The following is a 19,133-nucleotide window of genomic DNA, read 5'->3' as shown; positions in this document are numbered from 1 at the left end:
CCTTAAATCTGCATCTGCTTGTCCTCGATCCTATAAATAGGAACAGTTTTTCTCTATCCAGGCTCCTCATACAAGTTTAACATAGTCCCCATGCTTTTGAATACCAAGGCCCTATTTAAAAGTTCAGGATACTTTATGAAGCACTCTCTCAATCTGTCTTGACACCTTCAGTAACTTACGTGCATGTACACCCAACTCCTCTGCTCCTGCAGCCTCTTTAGAGGTTTACTCTTTTAATGTCTCCCTATGTTCTTCCCACCTAATAAATTACTTCACAGTTCACTCCATTGAACTTAAATCTCCTTTTATCTGTTCATCCTACAATTTTTCCTATTAAATACCCTCCTCAGAATGCACAATTCTTTCAACTTTCTATCATGCACACAATTTGTGCCCAATATTCCATTGAGATATATTATAAAGACAGTCATAGTTACAGTCTGAGGTAAGCTATTTTGGATTGAGATGTGGATAAATTTCTTCACCAGAGTGATGAGCCTGTGGAATTCTCTGTCTGAGACAGTGGTTGATGCCAAAACATTCAATGTTTTCAAGAAGATGTTCTTCGGACTAAAGGGATTAATGGGTATGGGGAAAAGTGAGAACAGGCACATTAGGGACATTAAAATGATCAAACTGTAAAATCTGCATGTAATCATAATAAACCTATGGTAAAAGTAGAATATGAATAAAATTGTAGATCCTCCATGATAATACTGAATGACGGAACAGACTCGAAGAACTGAATAGCTTGGTCCTGCTCCTATTTTCTATGTTAAGACCAAGGGTCCCAAAAAATCCATCAAAGTCTACTCTTGCTTCTTACCACTCAGCCAAGTTTTTATCCATGTTGATACTATCCCTTTTATTCTATGAAAAATAACTTCACACACATGTCTGTTTTACAACATCAAATGCCCCTTTGAAACCTATGTACACCACATCAACATCACTAACTCCATGAAACACCTTTATTACCTCTACAAAAGTCCCCAGCAACTTTGTAAAACACAATTTGCCCTCAACAGTTCTGGACTGGTTTTCCTTAATTAATCCACATTCGCCCAAGTGACTATTTTATCCCAAATTATTGTTTCCTCACCATCAAAGTTAAATTAGATTAGAATGGTGCTGGAAAAGATGAAGGGCTTTTGCCTGAAACATCGATTTTTCTGCTCCTCGGATGCTGCTTGACCGGCTGTGCTTTTCCAGCACCATTCTAGTCTAGACTGACTGGTTTTCCTTAATTAATCCACATTTGCCCAAGTGACTATTTTATCCCAAATTATTGTTTCCTCACCATCAAAGTTAAATTAGATTAGAATAGTGCTGGAAAAGATGAAGGGCTTTTGCCTGAAACATCGATTTTTCTGCTCCTCGGATGCTGCTTGACCGGCTGTGCTTTTCCAGCACCATTCTAGTCTAGACTTTAATTTCCAGCATCTGCAGTCCTCACTTTTGCCTATCAAAGTTAAATTGACTATCCTCAGGTGATCATTGGGCACAAGGTGCTCTTTGTTGCTAAAGTAGGTATGGGCCATATCTCAGTCCTGCATTGCAGTGGTCACCTGGGGCCTCTTCCACTTTATCTGGAAATCAAAACATACCATATCCACAAAGGTACTAGATAAAAGGGACAAAACTTACTCAATGTCACCCTCAGTCTGATGGTCACCTTCATGTGCAAGTCCATCAAGCAGTACATAGATACGTATAAGTAAAAGCCACACGTTACTACGTGCTGATGTTTTATCCACTGATTCTTTACACCGTTCACTGTCAAGACAGATTATCTGAAGGTGCTGGATATTTGGTTGGGGGGTGGGGCTGAGATATGTACCAAAACCTGAGAGGTTTCATGATGGTGAGGCAGAAACTTGGTAGATGGGAGCACTGCTGCCTCTCCACTGCAGGAAAATACCTGGTAATCAAGTGTAAGGTACTCTCAGTATTATCCTTGGCACAGGTCTGGCCCATCCCCAGTGTCTGTGCCACTGCAGTCACCCAAGCTGGATAGTCAAAGATGTACCAGATCTGAAGAGATACGATCTACAAATTTCTAGATAATGGCCCCCCTCATCTTGATGGCCATCTTCATATGTGGCTACATCAAGCTTGCAAACACCACATGTCACTGCATACTGTGCTTCTACCTGTCCCCAGTGTTATGAAGAATACTCTCAGCCTCATTGGTGTGTAATACACCAAATAGTTGGACCATTTTGTATTATCTGTCTGTCATGGAACAATTTGTGAAAATAAACTCTTTTGACCACAAGTCCATCAGGCAGTGGTCAGCGCATAGCATCCTCAAGACCCTTTAGGAAACGGAGAGGGTTATCCTATCAGGTGGTTCCCTGAGCAAACTGTCAAAGTCATTTGGCAGAACAGCTCATCACCAGAACTTTCCAACAAGCACCAAGACATTGCTTGGCTGGCGGTGAAAGGGCACTACCTGTGACATTCTTCATGTATGCCTGTACTCTGTGTGCCAAAGTGGCTGCAAGGGGTAGAGACTGTCACACATCTCCTTCCGGAATGTGCCTTTGCAAAGGAAGTCTGGAGAGAGATGCAATGGTTCTTGTTGAGATTTGTCCTGAGCAGCTCTGTTTTGCAGAACTATGCTCCACAAGCTGTTCCACAGGACACAGACTGAAACAAACTTTGATTGCACCATAAGGACCATCAACTCAGAGAAAAATGCTCTTTGGTTTGCCTGAAACTTGTTGGTCTTCCAGAGCAAGGAGTTGACCGCAACCAAGTGTTGCAGACTGGAACATTCCAAGGTTCAGGACTACATGTAACAACCCACTAAAGCTTGGGGCGGCTGCTACCAAGGCAGAGTGGGGAAAGACCACCATCTAAGAACTTTTGGCCAAAGTAAAATGGGGATTCATTCAGTTATCGGACCCTTCCAGTGCCTCAGGTACATGTTAATTTCTTGCTTCATTAAGAAATACCTTTGAGTTTATTGCAACTATTGAGAATGTTTGTTTTCTTCTCTGTTTGCAAAGACTGAACAGATCTGAACTGTTTTAGGAACGGTGTATATACACAACATTTTTTATGAATAAAGTATATTTTTGCAATAAAAAAGTTGGTCCCCAGTGTTGTGAGGGATAGGTCTTGCCACATTGATGCAGAACACTTTGTTCAGTTGGACTCGAACATATCACAATCCCTTAAGGAAAGGTATGTTCAAAGAAGTATGTTTGATCACAAGTCCGTCAAGCAGTGGTCTGCAGGTGATGTCCTCAAGGTCCTCGAGGAAAAAAAAGATAGCAAATCCTGCCAGATAGTTCCCTGAACAGACAAGGTCAATTTCCCCATTCTTCATCATCAAAACAAAAACCAACATTCAGCTTGGCTAGTAGTGAGAATTCCCTCACTGTAGAATCCTTAAATCAACACACAGATTGGGTTTCCAACAGGTCCATGCCTTAAAACCGTAAGATATATCAGCAGAATTAGGCCATTCAGACCACAAGTCTGATCTGTCATTCGATCATGGTTGATCTCTTTCTCAACCATATTCTCTTGCAACCTCCCTGTAACCCTTGATCCCCTTACCATTCAAGAACCTGTCTATCTTTGTCTTAAATTCACTCAATGACTTAGCCTCCACAACCCTCTACGGCAGTGAGTTCCATGAATTAACCACCCTTTGGGTGAAGATATTTTGGGTCATCTCAATGACCTTATTGGCCTTATTGGTAACCTCACCAACAGGGCATGAGCTATGTGTTCACCGTGCAAGCTTCACACTGAAATAGGATGCATCAAAATCATCCTGTGTGAAATTGGCTATGCTGATCAGAAAGCTGCAGCACAAAGCACCGAGCTGGTAGGAAATCTTTCTTGCTTCACAACAGGATAAAAGAGCTCTCTATTTGTTAAGTATCTGTTAATTGGTTATAGCTATTCTTCCCTCAAACTTTTACATATTTGTGGTAAAGTTAATATAAGACATAAAAAGCAACATAAATAGGTGAATAATTTAATAATTAACTAAAAGTTCATGAAGAATGGCAGGTCAGATGGTGTCTCAGGGCTGCAATATGTGGAAGCTCATGGATATTATTGTGATCCAGGGCAAATCTATCTGCGGTGAATGTTTGAAATTTAAGCAGCTTCAGGTCAAACTTTCCAAGCTGGAGGCTAAACTAAGACACCGTGATGTGCCAGGGAAGGGGAAAGATACTTGGATTCTTTGTACAAGGATATGGTCACACTTCTTAGGATAGGGCATTCTGATATAGTCAGTGGTCTGGGACAGGAGGATGTGACTGAAAATGAGGCAGGTAAAGGGACCAGAAAACAGGAGTGCAGCACTATCAGCCTCTGTAATTATCCAATAAGTTTGTCAGCTTGTCTGGATGAGAGTGGGATCTGTAAGAATAGACAGGCCAAATGACCATAGCACCATGATACAGGATGACATCCAATCAGGGTGAGGTCAAAAGGAATGCAATGATATTAGGGGACAGCATAGTCAGGGAGACTGACACTATGCTTTGTAGCAAAGAACAAAAGTTCAGACTGTTGATTTTTCTGCCTTTTGCTGAGGTTCAGGATACCTGCTCTGGCATGGAGAAGGACTTGCAGTGGGACAGAAAGAAACCAATTATTGTGGTCCACATGGGCACCAATGACATAGGTAGAACTAGGAAAGATGTTCTGCATTGCCGGTGTGAGGAGCTAGGCAACAATTTAAGAAGTGGAATCTCAAAGATAATAATCTCTTTATGCCACTTGTTAATTGGCATAGGGTAAACAGGGTTAAGGAGATGAATATATGTCTGAGAGACAGGAAGAGGGAAGTAGGTTCCAGTTTATTGGCAATAGTATCAGCTCTGGGGAAATTGGGATCTGTACTGTTTGTCCAATCTGCAACTGAACTATACTGAGATTGGAGATCAAAGATCAAAGATAGGTAGGAAAGTGAGTTGTGAAGAAAGAAAAGCTCACAAAGGGATATTGATAGGTTGTGTGAGTTGGCAAAGATTTGGCAAATGGAGTACAATGTAAGAAAGTGTGAAATTGTCTATTTTGAGAGAAATAGTTTTTTAAAAACATGTCATCTAAATGGTGAGAGGTTGCAGAGCTCTGAGATGCAGAGTGATCTAGGTGTTCTAGTGCATGAATCACAGAAGATTAGAATACAGGTATCACAAGCAATCAGGAAAGCTGACAGAATATTATGGATCATTGCAAGAGGAAATGAATGTAGGAGTAGCGGGGTTTTACTTCTGTTATGTGAGACATTGGTGTGACTACATTTGTATATACCATGTACAGTCCTAGTCATTGTACTTACAGAAGGATGTAATGCATTGGAAGCAGTTCAAAGGAGGTTTACTAGATGAAAACCTGGAATGAGCAGTTTGCATGTGAGGAAGGGCTAGGCACTGTATCCTCTGGAGTTAAGAATTGGAGAAGACTTAATTGATATAAGATCCTGAGGGGACTTCACCAGATGGATATATAAAGACTGTTTCCTTTTGGAGAAGAATCAAGAAATAACATTGTAGTTTAAAAATAAGGCATTGTCCATTTTAAACAAGAAAAACATGTGCTGTCAGTGGATTGAGAATCTTTGGAACTCCCTTCATCAAAAGGCACTGGATGCAGAATTTTTAAATAATTTTAAGGCAGCAATAAACAGATTCTTGATTACCAAGGGGATGAAAGTATTATTAGAATTATCCAGGAAAATAGAGTTGAGTCTATACTCAGAGCAGCATACCTTATTGAATTGTGGATTGGGCTATTCTATATTCTATCTGCCAAGTTTTTGCCCACTTGCTTAACTTATCTATAGGGAAGATAATGGTCTACTAGTAATGTCCTGGTAATCTTCTGATGATTCAGGTTTAAACCCCACCATAACTGATGGTGGAATTTGAATTCAACAAAAAAGTGTGGAATTAAGAGTCAAATGATGATCGTGAAACCATTATTAATTGTTGAGGTAAGCCCTTCTGGTTTACTAATGTTCTTTAGGGAAGGAAACATCATCCTTACCTGGTCTGGCCTACATGTGACTCCAGATTCACAGCAATTTGGATGAGTCTTGAACTGCTGTTTAAAATGATTTGGCAGGGGGATCCAAGATGGCGGCGACCCAGCAGTCTGAGTCTACAGTGCTCCTCCCAAGACTTGGGCAAAGTGGTCACCCGCCCCTATCACACTTACCAAATCATTTAAAATAGTTTTTACTTAATGTAATTAGTTGTTTAGTATTGAATTTAAACAATTTAATCTCCAGTAAAAATGACTAAAGTGAAGGGAACCCGCAACTCTCAGCAAGCAGGAACCCCTCCCCCACCCTCTCCAGCTGCAGCAGAGGCGTCCGCAGCTGCCCTGGGGGACTTACCTACGGTGGCGAGCCTCGTGGAAATAATCTCCAAACTTGATGCGAAGATTGACGCTTTTATTGAAGAATTCCGAAGCCAATGGGACTCACTCTCAGCCGCGCTGCAAAAGCACGACCGAGACATCAAGGAAATTGAGTGCTGAGTCGGAGGGGCGGAGCTAAAGGCCGCGACCTCCGAAACTACAGCACAATCGGCCGTGGATCAGGTCCGGACTCTCGAACAGCGAATCTGGACCTTAGAGAATCACATTGACGACCTCGATTCTCGAGGTCGTAAAAAAAAATTTGTTTGCTGGGCCTTCCCGAACGGGAAGAGGAAGGCCAGCTTACAGTATTCCTTTACAATGGCTTCCACTGCTTTTAAATCTGGAGGCTGGATCAGGCCAGGTAAGGGTGGAATGGGCCTACCGGGTTGCAATTCGCGAGCCCGGCTCGAACCAGCGCCCCCACCCGGTCCTGTTCCGGCTGCAGAGCTATAAGGAGAGGCAGATACTCTTAGAAGCCTCTAGAAATCTTGGAAAAGATCCCAAGCCATGATCTATAAAGGATCCAAGATCATGTTTTTCCAGGACTTTTCCCCAGCTCTGGTCCAAAAGAGGAAGGCATTTGATGAGGCGAAGAAGTGTTTAAAGGACTTAAATATTCAGTACACCTTGCGCTACCCAGCGATGCTACGCTTTAACCATGAAGGATCTGTGTATAACTTCGGATCGCCGGAAAAGGTCAAGGAATTTTTGGACTCTCTTAGATAAATTATAAGAGTTAATTTTTGTTGGTTTGCTTCCCCCCCCACTCCGGTTTACATCCCTCCCCTTTTTTATATATTAATCCCTTTTTTTTAACCTTACTGTTTAATATTATCTTGGGGGGTGGGGAGAGGAATTTATTTATTTGTTCTCTACTTAATGGTTTTCTCCCCTTTTTTTAAATTCTATATACATATATAGGCCGGGGGGTTTAGTTAATGTTGTTGGGGGGAGATGGTTACCTTATCCTATTTTATCTCTGTCTCTAGGAGCGGGGTTATTTTTCCCTTATTATTTTGTATTATTATATCTAATTATTACTTGTTGAGGCTATAATTTTATAGTTATATATGTTTATACATGGTATTAACATTACCAAATATATCCAGGTGTTGGTATGGGTGGGGGTGTAGGGTGCTCACTGTTAACTCTAGCTCTGAAGTATATTTGAATTTTCTTCATCCCATTAAGGAGCGCCTGGGTCAATGGTGGGGCACTGGTTGGGACAGGATACGATGGACTTTTGGAAAGGAAGTGATACCCCCTGGGAGCAAGGGGGAAAATCTCCATTTAAATATGTTTTATATTTTTAAAATGTAGAAATAGTTTTTTATTATATTGTTGTGAGTGTATCAGAGAGCCTTTATTTTTGTGGATTTTATATGCTCTATGCTCGGGATGTTCTGGATAGGGTTTCCCCTCCCGAAGGGTCTCGGATCTGCCCGGACGATTGTGGTTGATCAGTCGGTTAAATGGTGTGCCTGGAATGTCAAGGGGAGTAATTCACCGTCAAAAGGAAGAAAATATAATCAAACCCCAAGAAGGAAAGGGTTGATCTAGCTCTCCTCCAGGAGACACACTTATTGGATAAAGAACACTTGAAATTATGACAGGGTAGATTTGATCAGGCCTTTTTTTCTTCTTTTAGCTCAAAAAGCAGAGGGAGTTGTTATTCTTATTCGGAAGAATTTCCCTTTCAAAATGCTAAATCAGATAAAAGACGAATCTGGATGATATATTCTGATTAAAGCCTTTATAAATGGAGAGGAATATGGGATTTTAAATTTGTATTTCCCTCCGGCACATCTTTTAAAATTTATAACGGAAGCCTTCTCAAAATTGATGGCTCTCGGTGCTCGTCATACATTTATAGGGGGAGACTTTAATTGTATTATAGATCTGGAATTAGATAGGATTCCCAAGAGCACTGCAGGAGTATATCCCAGATCTAGACAATTGGTGGATTTGAACAAAGAATTAGGATTAATAGATGTATGGAGATGCCTTCATCCACAGGGCAGAGATTTTTCTTTTTACTCCAATCCACATAAATGTCATACCAGAATCCATATGTTTTTTGCCCCCTCGATTTTTTAAAATTCCATATCATCCTGTGAAGTAGGCAGTATAGCAATTTCCGATCACGCTGCTGTATATATGGAAATCAAGGCGAGGAACAATGAGACATCCCCCCGGCATTGGCATATGGACCCCTTCCTGACCCCTTCCTGGCCCAGATAGCTTTCAAGCTGAATTCTATAGTAAATTTGTAAAGTACTTCTCTCAAGAATTTAAAACTTTTTTTAGAAATTAATTCAGGTACGGCTAGCAACCCATCAATGATGTGGGAGACTATCAAAGCTTACGCGCGAGGTTTGATCATCTCATACTCAGCAATCCAGAAAAAATTAAAGGGAGAACAACAGCATCTGCTCGAAGCTCGCTGAAAAGCGGCTGAAACAGCATACGCTGACAGACCTTCTATTATCAAATTGCAAATGCCTTTTAATTGTTGCAATTGTACCAGCCTCCATCACTTCCTTTGGCAGCCGATTCCACACGCGCACCACTCTCCGGATGAAAACGTTGCCCCTTAGGTCTCTTTTATATCGTGCCCCTCTTACCCGAAACCCAAGCCTTCTAGTTCTGGATGCCCCAACCCCAGGGAAATGAACTTGTCTATTTACCCTATCCATGTCCCTCATGATTTTATAAACCTCTATAAGATCACCCCTCAGCCTCCGACGCTCCAGGGAAAACAGCCCTAGCCTATTCGACCTCTCCTTATAGCTCAAATCCTCCAACCCTGGCAACATCCTTGTAAATCCTGCGCTTACCCAAACGGCTAAGAGGGAAATATTATTTGCAAAACAAAGGTTATATGAATTTGGCGATAAACCCGGTAGATACTTAGCATTTCTTGCAAAGAAAAAGAAGGCCCCTCAAACTATCACGTCTATCAAGGAAAGTGGGGGTATTTTGACTTATGATCATAAAAGGATTAACGCAATCTTTAGAAAATTTTATTCTGATTTATATAAATCGCAGGATTGCGAAGACAGGACTAGGAGGATGCAGTCATTTTTTAAAAACCTGACCTTTCTGGACCTAACTCCGGAACAAATATTGGTCTTGAATGTTCCCCTAACAATCCAAGAAATACTTGACGCAATCAGGCAACTTCAGAGCGGTAAAGCACCTGGCCCAGATAGCTTTCAAGCTGAATTCTATAAAGAATTTAAAGGAATATTGGCTGGTCCACTTATGGATATGTATAACTATTCATACAGTCAGGGCTATCTCCTGCCTTCGCTGAAAGAGGCAAATGTCTCTCTTATCCTTAAAAAAGGAAAGGACCCAGAAGATTGCACGTCATACAGACCAATATCCTTGCTAAATGTAGATTTTTAAATCCTCTCTAAAACGTTAGCATTAAGGCTAGAAAGGGTATTGCCACATATTATAAAGGAGGATCAGACAGGGTTTATTAAGGGCCGTAGATCATCCAATAATGTTAGAAGGGTTTTGAATGTGATTCAAGCCTGCCATCAGGGAAAGATACCAGGAGTAGCAGTCTCATTAGACCCGGAAAAGGCATTCGACAGGATTGAATGGTCATATTTGTTTTACACATTGGAAAGGTGTTTACCAAATAGGTCTCAACACTGTATAGTGATCCCAAGGCAGTTGTTGATTACCAATGGATTAGGCTCGGGTAGCTTCAGTGTGGATAGGGGCTGCCGTCAGGGATGTCCTCTTTTGCCATTGCTATTTACGCTAATAATTGAGCCACTAGCAGAAGCTATACAGGCTGACCTAATATAACAGCCCCGAGGATTGGTACAGGTAAACATAAAATTACCCTTTATGCTGATGATGTTCTTCTATTCCTCAGTAATCCTTTGATGTCCGTGCCTCGCTTAATCCAAGTTATTAGTGTATTTTGTATTTCCAAATTTAGTGTATTTTCAGGTTATAAAATCAGAGGCTATGCCAATGGGTGGCCTTGCTAGTATATCCCACTTATTGGACGGATCACAATTTCCCTTTCGGTGGTCCCTGGAGGGTTTTTATATTTAGGCATTTTTATTACCCCAGTATTTGGTCAGTTATACAAGGCTAACTTTGTGCATTACTGGAAAGGATAAGGCAGGACCTCCAGCGATGGGGAGACCTTCCAATTTCTTGGCTAGGTAAAATAGCACTAATTAAAATGAATGTCCTGCCCCGTCTCCTATACCCTATGAGAATCCTTCCGGTGATGCTGCCGAGGCTGGCACTACGTAAATTATATGGCTGGTTGGGTTCCTTTATCTGGAATCATAGACGGCCCCTCATTAAGCTCTGATAGTGGGAGCATGGGGACTTCAACCGGGGCTTACAGACGCCACTTTCAAACTCTGGAGATCCAGGGGTATCTCATGTTTAGGGGATCTGTTTAAAGAAGGGATCTGATGTCTTTTGAACAGCTGTGTCAGAAATTTGGATTACCTAATGGAGACCTCTTTCGATACTTCCAAATTCGAGATTACATACAGAAGAAGACTACATTATTAGATAGTCTTTATAAATCAGATAGAGAATGTAGAGTACTATGGCCAATGGGGGTATCTTCCATCTGCACTATTTATCATTTATTACATGATGAAGTATCGGGAGATATGGACAATCTGCTTAAAACATGGGATCAGGATTTGGGACTAGAAATCTCTATAGAAAAGTGGAATGACATTTGGGAAAACGCCAGAAGAATCACCATCTGCAACAGAACTCAGGCCGTTCAGCTGAAGATACTTCATAGGGCCCATATAGCACCAGACCGATTGGCAAAATTTAAGGCAGGAGCATCTCCAATGTGTCCCAAATGTAAAATAGAGGTGGGCACTCTTTTACATTGCTTATGGACCTGTCATAAGATCTGTAGATATTGGATTAAAGTGCTCTGACAGAAATCTTAGGAACGGAAATTAGAGTGGACCCTGTATCTCTCCCTTTGGGCTTTTCGAACTTACCCTCCCTGGATATGCATGGGAAGAGATTATTTTCTATTCTCTCTTTCTGTGCAAAGAAAAATATTTTGGTACACTGGGTGGCTGAGGGCCCCCCTGGACTTTCAAATTGGCACAGATTAATTATGGAATGTATTCCCCTTGACTTCCGTACAAATATGGTGCACCAAAAGACCGCATTATTCCATAAAATATGGCAGCCCTTCTTGAATTATATAAATACACATATTTCGGCCATCCTAACAAGGGCTTTTATTTAATTGAGATGGCGAACCTGGCTGGTCCGGGGCCCCTTGGGTGAGGAATCCCGCACGAATATGGGTTTTGTTACGATTTGATGTTAATACATTCCGAGCATGTATCTCACTACCCAATTTCTGTGTTATCCGTCGGTTTTTTAAAAATCTTATTTGAATAATGTAAGAGACTTAATTATACACTCTGGTTAGTTGTAGGTTAGATTAGTAGTTAGTTAAGTTTTGTTTTATTTTTTGGTATTTTTCTTTTGTTAAATTTTGGTTATTATTTATTTAAGTTTTAATTGTATATCAATGTTGATACTTGGGTTTTTTATGTTTTGTAAACTTGTAAAAATATGTTAAATTTTCAATAAAAATATCTATTTAAAAAAATGATTTGGCAAACACTCAGATCAAAAGCAGTTAGCTTGTACAACAAATTCTGGCTTTGACAGTAATGGTCAGTATGTTGCCTCTCTGGTGACAGGATCAAGGACATCTCAAAGCTATTGCAGTATATTGTCACAGGGGAGAGTGAGAAACCAAATGTTGTTATACACATTGGTAGAAACAATATATTTAGAGAAAGGGTTAAGACTTTGCAGAGTGAATATAGGAAGCGAAGTAGTTTGTTAAAAAGCGGAACCTCAAACCTAGTAATCTCTGGATTATTCCCAGTACCATGTGCTCGTGAGAGTAGGAGATAAGAAGATCGGGCAGATAAATCAGTGGCTGAGAAGTTGGTGCAGTGGGAAAGGATTCAGATTTTTGTATCATTGGAATCTCTTCTGGGACAGAAGAAACATGTTCAAAAGGGATGTGTTTCACCTGAAGTGTAGGTGGACCAATATCCTGGCGGGGAGATTTGCTAATGCTATTTGGGGGATCCTAAGTAGTAGATCTAAGTAGAAAGATAGATGAAAGTGGTTCTGAAGTTAAAGAGAGCAGGGATATTCCTGGAAATACATTCAGGGAAGTTATTTGGGTGGAACTGAGAAAATAGAAAGGGATGATCACCTTATTTGAATTGTATTATAGACCCCCTAATAGTCAGAGGGAAATTGAGAAACAAATTTGTAATGAGATCTCATTCATCTGTAAGAATAATAGGGTGGTTATGGTAGGGGATTTTAACTTTCTAAGCATAGACTGGGACTGAGTAGCGTTAAGGATTTAGATGGAGAGGAATTTGTTAAGCATGTACAAGAAAATTTTCTGATTCAGTATATGGATGTACCTACTAGAGAAGGTACAAAACTTGACCTTCTCTTGGGAAATAAGGCAGGACAGGTGACTGAGGTGTCAGCGGGGGAACACTTTGGGGCCAGCGACTATAATTCTATTAGTTTTAAAATAGTGATGAAAAAGGATAGACCAGATCTAAAAGTTGAAGTTCTAATTTGGAGATAGGCCAATTTTCACAGTATTAGGCAAGAATTTTCAAAAACTGATGGGGGCAGATGTTCGCAGGTAAAGGGATGGCTGGAAAATGGGAAGCCTTCAGAAATGAGATAATGAGAATGCAGAGACAGTATATTCCTGTTAGGGTGAAAGGGAAGGCTGGTAGGTACAGAGAATGCTGGATGATGAAAGAATTGAGGGTTTGTTTAAGAAAAAGAAGGAAGCATATGTCAGGTATAGACAGAATATTTCAAGTGAACCCTTAGAAGAGTATAAAGACAGTAGGAGTATACTTAAGAGGGAAATCAGGAGGGCAAAAAGGGGACATGAGATAGCTTTGGCAAGTAGAGTTAAGTAGAATCCAAACGGGTTTTTACAAATACATTAAGGACAAAAAGATAACTAGGGAGAGAAGAGGGTCCCTTCAAAGATCAGCAAGGCAGCCTTTGTGTGGAGCCACAGGAGATGGGGGAGATACTAAACGAGTATTCTGCATCAGTGTTTACTGTGGAAAAGGACATGGAAGATATAGAATGTAGGGAAATATACGGTGACATCTTGAAAAATGTCCATATTACATAGGAGGAATGCTAGATGTCTTGAAATGCATAAAAGTAGATAAATCCCCAGCACCTGATCAGGTGTAACCTCAAATTCTGTGGGAAGCTAGCGAAATGATTTCTGGGCCTCTTGCTGAGGTATTTGTATCATCAATAGTCACAGGTGAGGTGCCGGAAGACTGGAGGTTGGTTAACGTAGTGCCACTATTTAAGAAAGGTGGTAAGGACAAGCCAGGGAACTATAAACCAGTGAGTCTGATGTCAGTGGTGGCAAGTTGTTGGAAGGAATACTGAGGGACAGGACGTACATGTATTTGGAAAGGCAAGGACTGATTAGGGATCATCAACATGACTTTATGCATGGGAAATCATGTCTCACAAACTTGATTGAGTTTTTTGAAAAAGTAACAAAGAGGATTGATGAGGGCGGAGCAGTAAACGTGATCTATATGGACTTCAGTAAGGCGTTTGACAAGGTTCCCCATGGGAGACTGGTGAGCAAGGTTAGATCTCCTGGAATACAGGGAGAACTAGCCATTTGGATACAGAACTGGCTCAAAGGTATAAAACAGAGGGTGGTGATGGTGGGTTGTTTTTCAGACTGGAGGCCTGTGACCAGTGGAGTGCCACAAGGATCGGTGCTGGGTCCACTATATTTTGTCATTTTTATAAGTGATTTGGATATGAGCATAACAGGTATAATTATTAAGTTTGCAGATGACATCAAAATTCGAGGTGTCATGACAGCAAAGAAGGTTATCTCAGATTACAACGAGATCTTGATCAGATGAGCCAATGGACTGAGAAGTGGCAGATGGTTATTAATTCAGATAAATGCGAGGTGCTGCATTTTGAGAGAGCAAATCTTAGCAGGATGTATGCACTTAGTGATAAGGTCCTAGGGAGTGTTGCTAAACAAAGAGACCTTGGAGTGCAGGTTCATAGCTCCTTGAAAGTAGAGTCGCAGGTAGATAGGATAGGGAAGAAGGTGTTTGGTATGCTTTCCTTTATTGGTCAGAGTATTGAGTACAGGGGTTGGGAGGTCATGTTGCGATCATCAATAGTCACAGGTGAGGTGCCGGAAGACTGGAGGTTGGGTAACGTAGTGCCACTATTTAAGAAAGGTGGTAAGGACAAGCCAGGGAACTATAAACCAGTGAGCCTGATGTCAGTGGTGGCAAGTTGTTGGAAGGAATACTGAGGGACAGGATGTGCATGTATTTGGAAAGGCAAGGACTGATTAGGGATCATCAACATGACTTTATGCGTGGGAAATCATGTCTCACAAACTTGATTGAGTTTTTTGAAAAAGTAACAAAGAGGATTGATGAGGGCGGAGCAGTAAATGTGATCTATATGGACTTCAGTAAGGCGTTTGACAAGGTTCCCCATGGGAGACTGGTGAGCAAGGTTAGATCTCCTGGAATACAGGGAGAACTAGCCATTTGGATACAGAACTGGCTCAAAGGTATAAAACAGAGGGTGGTGATGGTGGGTTGTTTTTCAGACTGGAGGCCTGTGACCAGTGGAGTGCCACAAGGATCGGTGCTGGGTCCACTATATTTTGTCATTTTTATAAGTGATTTGGATATGAGCATAACAGGTATAATTATTAAGTTTGCAGATGACATCAAAATTCGAGGTGTCATGACAGCAAAGAAGGTTATCTCAGATTACAACGAGATCTTGATCAGATGAGCCAATGGACTGAGAAGTGGCAGATGGTTATTAATTCAGATAAATGCGAGGTGCTGCATTTTGAGAGAGCAAATCTTAGCAGGATGTATGCACTTAGTGATAAGGTCCTAGGGAGTGTTGCTAAACAAAGAGACCTTGGAGTGCAGGTTCATAGCTCCTTGAGTTTGGTATGCTTTCCTTTATTGGTCAGAGTATTGAGTACAGGGGTTGGGAGGTCATGTTGCGGTGTACAGGACATTGGTTAGGTCACTTTTGGAATGTTGAGTGCAAATCCTGTCTCCTTCTTATCGGAAGGATGTTGTGAAACTTGAAAGGATTTACAAGGATGTTGCCAGGGTTGGAGGATTTGAGCTATAAGGAGAGGTCGAATAGGCTAGGGCTGTTTTCCCTGGAGCGTCGGAGGCTGAGGGGTGATCTTATAGAGGTTTATAAAATCATGAGGGACATGGATAGGGTAAATAGACAAGTTCATTTCCCTGGGGTTGGGGCATCCAGAACTAGAAGGCTTGGGTTTCGGGTAAGAGGGGCACGATATAAAAGAGACCTAAGGGGCAACGTTTTCATCTGGAGAGTGGTGCGCGTGTGGAATCGGCTGCCAAAGGAAGTGATGGAGGCTGGTACAATTGCAACAATTAAAAGGCATTTGGATGGGTATATGAATGGGAAGAGTTTGGAGAGATATGGCCTGGGTGCTGGCAGGTGGGACTAGATTGGGTTAGGATATCTGGTTGGCATGGACGAGTTGGACCAAAGGGTCTGTTTCCGTGCTGCACATTTCAATGACTCTATGACTCTAGGTTAAGTAGAAAAGGCAGACGAGAGTAATTTAGAGAACAAGGTAACTCTGAAGAATTAAACTACATTTATTTCAATGCAAGTTGTCTGACAGGTAAGGCGGATCAACTCAGATCATGTATGGGAACATGGGAATAGGATATCATAGCAAATACAGAAATATGACTGAGGGAAGGACAGGATTGGCAGCTCAATGGTCTGGGGTTTAAGTGCAATAGGAAGGGTAGAAAGGGAGGCAAGAGAGAAGGGGGAGTGGAGTTTTTGATTAGGGAAAACATTACTGCTGTACTTACAGAGAATATTCCTGAGGGATCATCCAGTGAAGCTATATTGGTGGAATTCATAGAAAGGGGATGACCTCCCAACTCCTGTACTCAATACCCTGACCAATAAAGGAAAGCATACCAAACACTTTCTTCCCTATTCTATCTACCTGTGACTCTACTTTCATTACCTTGATGAGAATGTACTATGTGCCCCCCCACGCCCCCAATAGTCAGCAGGAAACTGAGAAGCAAATATGTAGAGACATCTCAGGTACATGTAAGAACAACAGGATTGTAATAGTAGGGGATATTAACTTTCCAAATATCAACTGGAATTGTCGTAGTGTTAAGGGTTTGGATGATGAGGAATTTGTTAAATGTGTTCAAGAAACTTTTCTTTATCAATATATAAATATACTGACTACAGCAGGAGCAAAACTTGACTTCTTGGGAAATAAGTGACTGAAGTATTAGTGGGAGACCACTTTGGGACCAGTGATCAAAATCTATTAGTTTTAAAATAATTATGGAAAATGACAGGGTAAGACTATAGGAGTAGGGAACAATGGATGAATAAATATATTGAGACTCTGGTCAAGAATAAAAAGGACGAATATGTTAGTATAAAAACTGGGTTCTTGAATCTCTTAAAGAGTTTATGCGGTATAAAGGCAATCTTAAGAAGGAAATCAGGAGGGCAAATAATGGATTTGACATAGCCTTAGCTGATAAGGTTAAGGATAATCCAAAGAGATTCTACAAGTACATTAAGAGCAAAAGATCAACTAGGGAGAGAATAGGGACCCTTTGTCTATATGAAGACATAAAAGATACTAAATGAATATTTCACATCTGTATTTACTGTGAAGAAAGACATGGAGGCTAGGGAACTCAGGGAAATAAATATTGATGCATGGTGAAGCTAGCTATCTGCAGACAAGCTGAAATTGTGCCTGTGAGTAGGTGCTGGAGTGCAGTTTCTAGAATTCATGGAAGCTCAATCCTAGTTTGAACATAGAACATAGAAAAGTACAGCACAGAACAGGCCCTTTGGCCCATGATATTGTTCCGAGGTTTAATCTTAATGTAAAATATAATAACTTAAGCTACACACCCTTCAACTCACTGCTATTTATGTGCATGTCCAGCAGTCGCTTAAATGTCCCTAATGACTCTGCTTCCACCACCACCACTGGCAACGCATCCCATGTGTTCACAACTCTCTGCATAAAGAACCTACCTCTATACCTGTCTCCTCTATACCTTTCTCCTAATATCTTAAAACAATGACCCCTCGTACCAGTCAATCCTGCCCTAGGGAAAAGTCTCTGGCTATTGACTCTATCTATTCCTCTTGTTATCTTATATACCTCGATCAGGTATCCTCTCTTCCTCCTTTTCTCCAGACAGAAAAGTCGGAGCTTATTCAACCTTTCTTCATAAGGCAAGCTCTCCAGTCCATGTAGCATCCTGGTAAACCTTCTTTGCACCCTCTCCAAAGCCTCTGTATCTTTCCTATAGTAGGGCAACCTGAATTGGACACAATATTCTAAGTGTGGTCTCACCAGGGACTTGTAGAACTGTAGCAGAACGATGCAGCTCTTAAACTCGATCCCCCTGTTAATGAAAGTCAAAATACCATATGCTTTCTTAACAACCCTATCCAATTGGGTGGCAACTTTGGGGGATCTATGTACTTACACATCCAGATCCCTCTGTACCTCTACACTGCCAATTATCCTACATTCAGCATTTGTGTTCGACCTTCCAAAATGCATCACTTCGCATTTATCCAGGTTGAACTCCATCTGCCATTTCTCAGCCCACTCTGCATCCTGTCTATGTCATGCTGCAGCTTGCAATAGCCCTCGATACTATCGACCGCACCTCCAACCTTTGTGTCATCTGCAAATTTACTAACCCACCCCATAACCTCCTCATCCAAGTCATTTATAAAAACTACAAAGAGCAGAGGCCCAAGAACAGAGCCCTGCGAGACCCTGTGGTGAAACGGTTAAAAATTATGTCCCAATACATGTGTGAATCTAACTGGAATGGAGGTGTTGCTTAGTCCCGTCCATCTACAACCACACTCTGCCTTCTGTCAGCTAACCAATTCTGAATCCAGATAGCGAAATCTCCCATACTTCCTGACTTATGAATGAGCCTACCATGGGAACCTTATCAAATGCCTTGCTGAAGTCCATATACAACACATCCACTGCTCGACCTATGTCGACTTGTCTTGTCACCTCCTCAACGAACTCAATAAGATTTGTGAGGCATGACCTGCCCCTCGCAAAGCCATGCTGACTGCCTTTAATCACACTATGCTTTGCCAAATAGTCATAAATCCTATCCCTCCCATGCAAGGACTGCACAAAACACTATATAGGACAAACAGGAAGACAGCTAACGATCCGCATCCATGAACATCAACTAGCCACGAAACGCCACGACCAGCTATCCTTAGTAGCCACACACGCAGACGACAAGCAACATGAATTCGACTGGGACAACACTACCATTATAGGGCAAGCCAAACAAAGAACAGCCAGGGAATTCCTAGAAGCATGGCACGCATCCACAAACTCCAACAACAAACACATAGACCTGGACCCAATATACCAGCCACTACAGCGGACAGCTGAAACTAACAACTGGAAGCGGCAGGGACAGGCCACTATAAACACCGGAGGAAACACCACAGAAGCGCTACACAGGAGGCTCCCAAGCACTGAGGATGGCACCTAGACAGGGGAC

Source organism: Chiloscyllium plagiosum, chromosome 1 (genome assembly GCF_004010195.1).
Source record: "Chiloscyllium plagiosum isolate BGI_BamShark_2017 chromosome 1, ASM401019v2, whole genome shotgun sequence".
Classification (NCBI taxonomy): domain Eukaryota; kingdom Metazoa; phylum Chordata; class Chondrichthyes; order Orectolobiformes; family Hemiscylliidae; genus Chiloscyllium; species Chiloscyllium plagiosum.
This window is presented reverse-complemented; position numbering follows the sequence as displayed.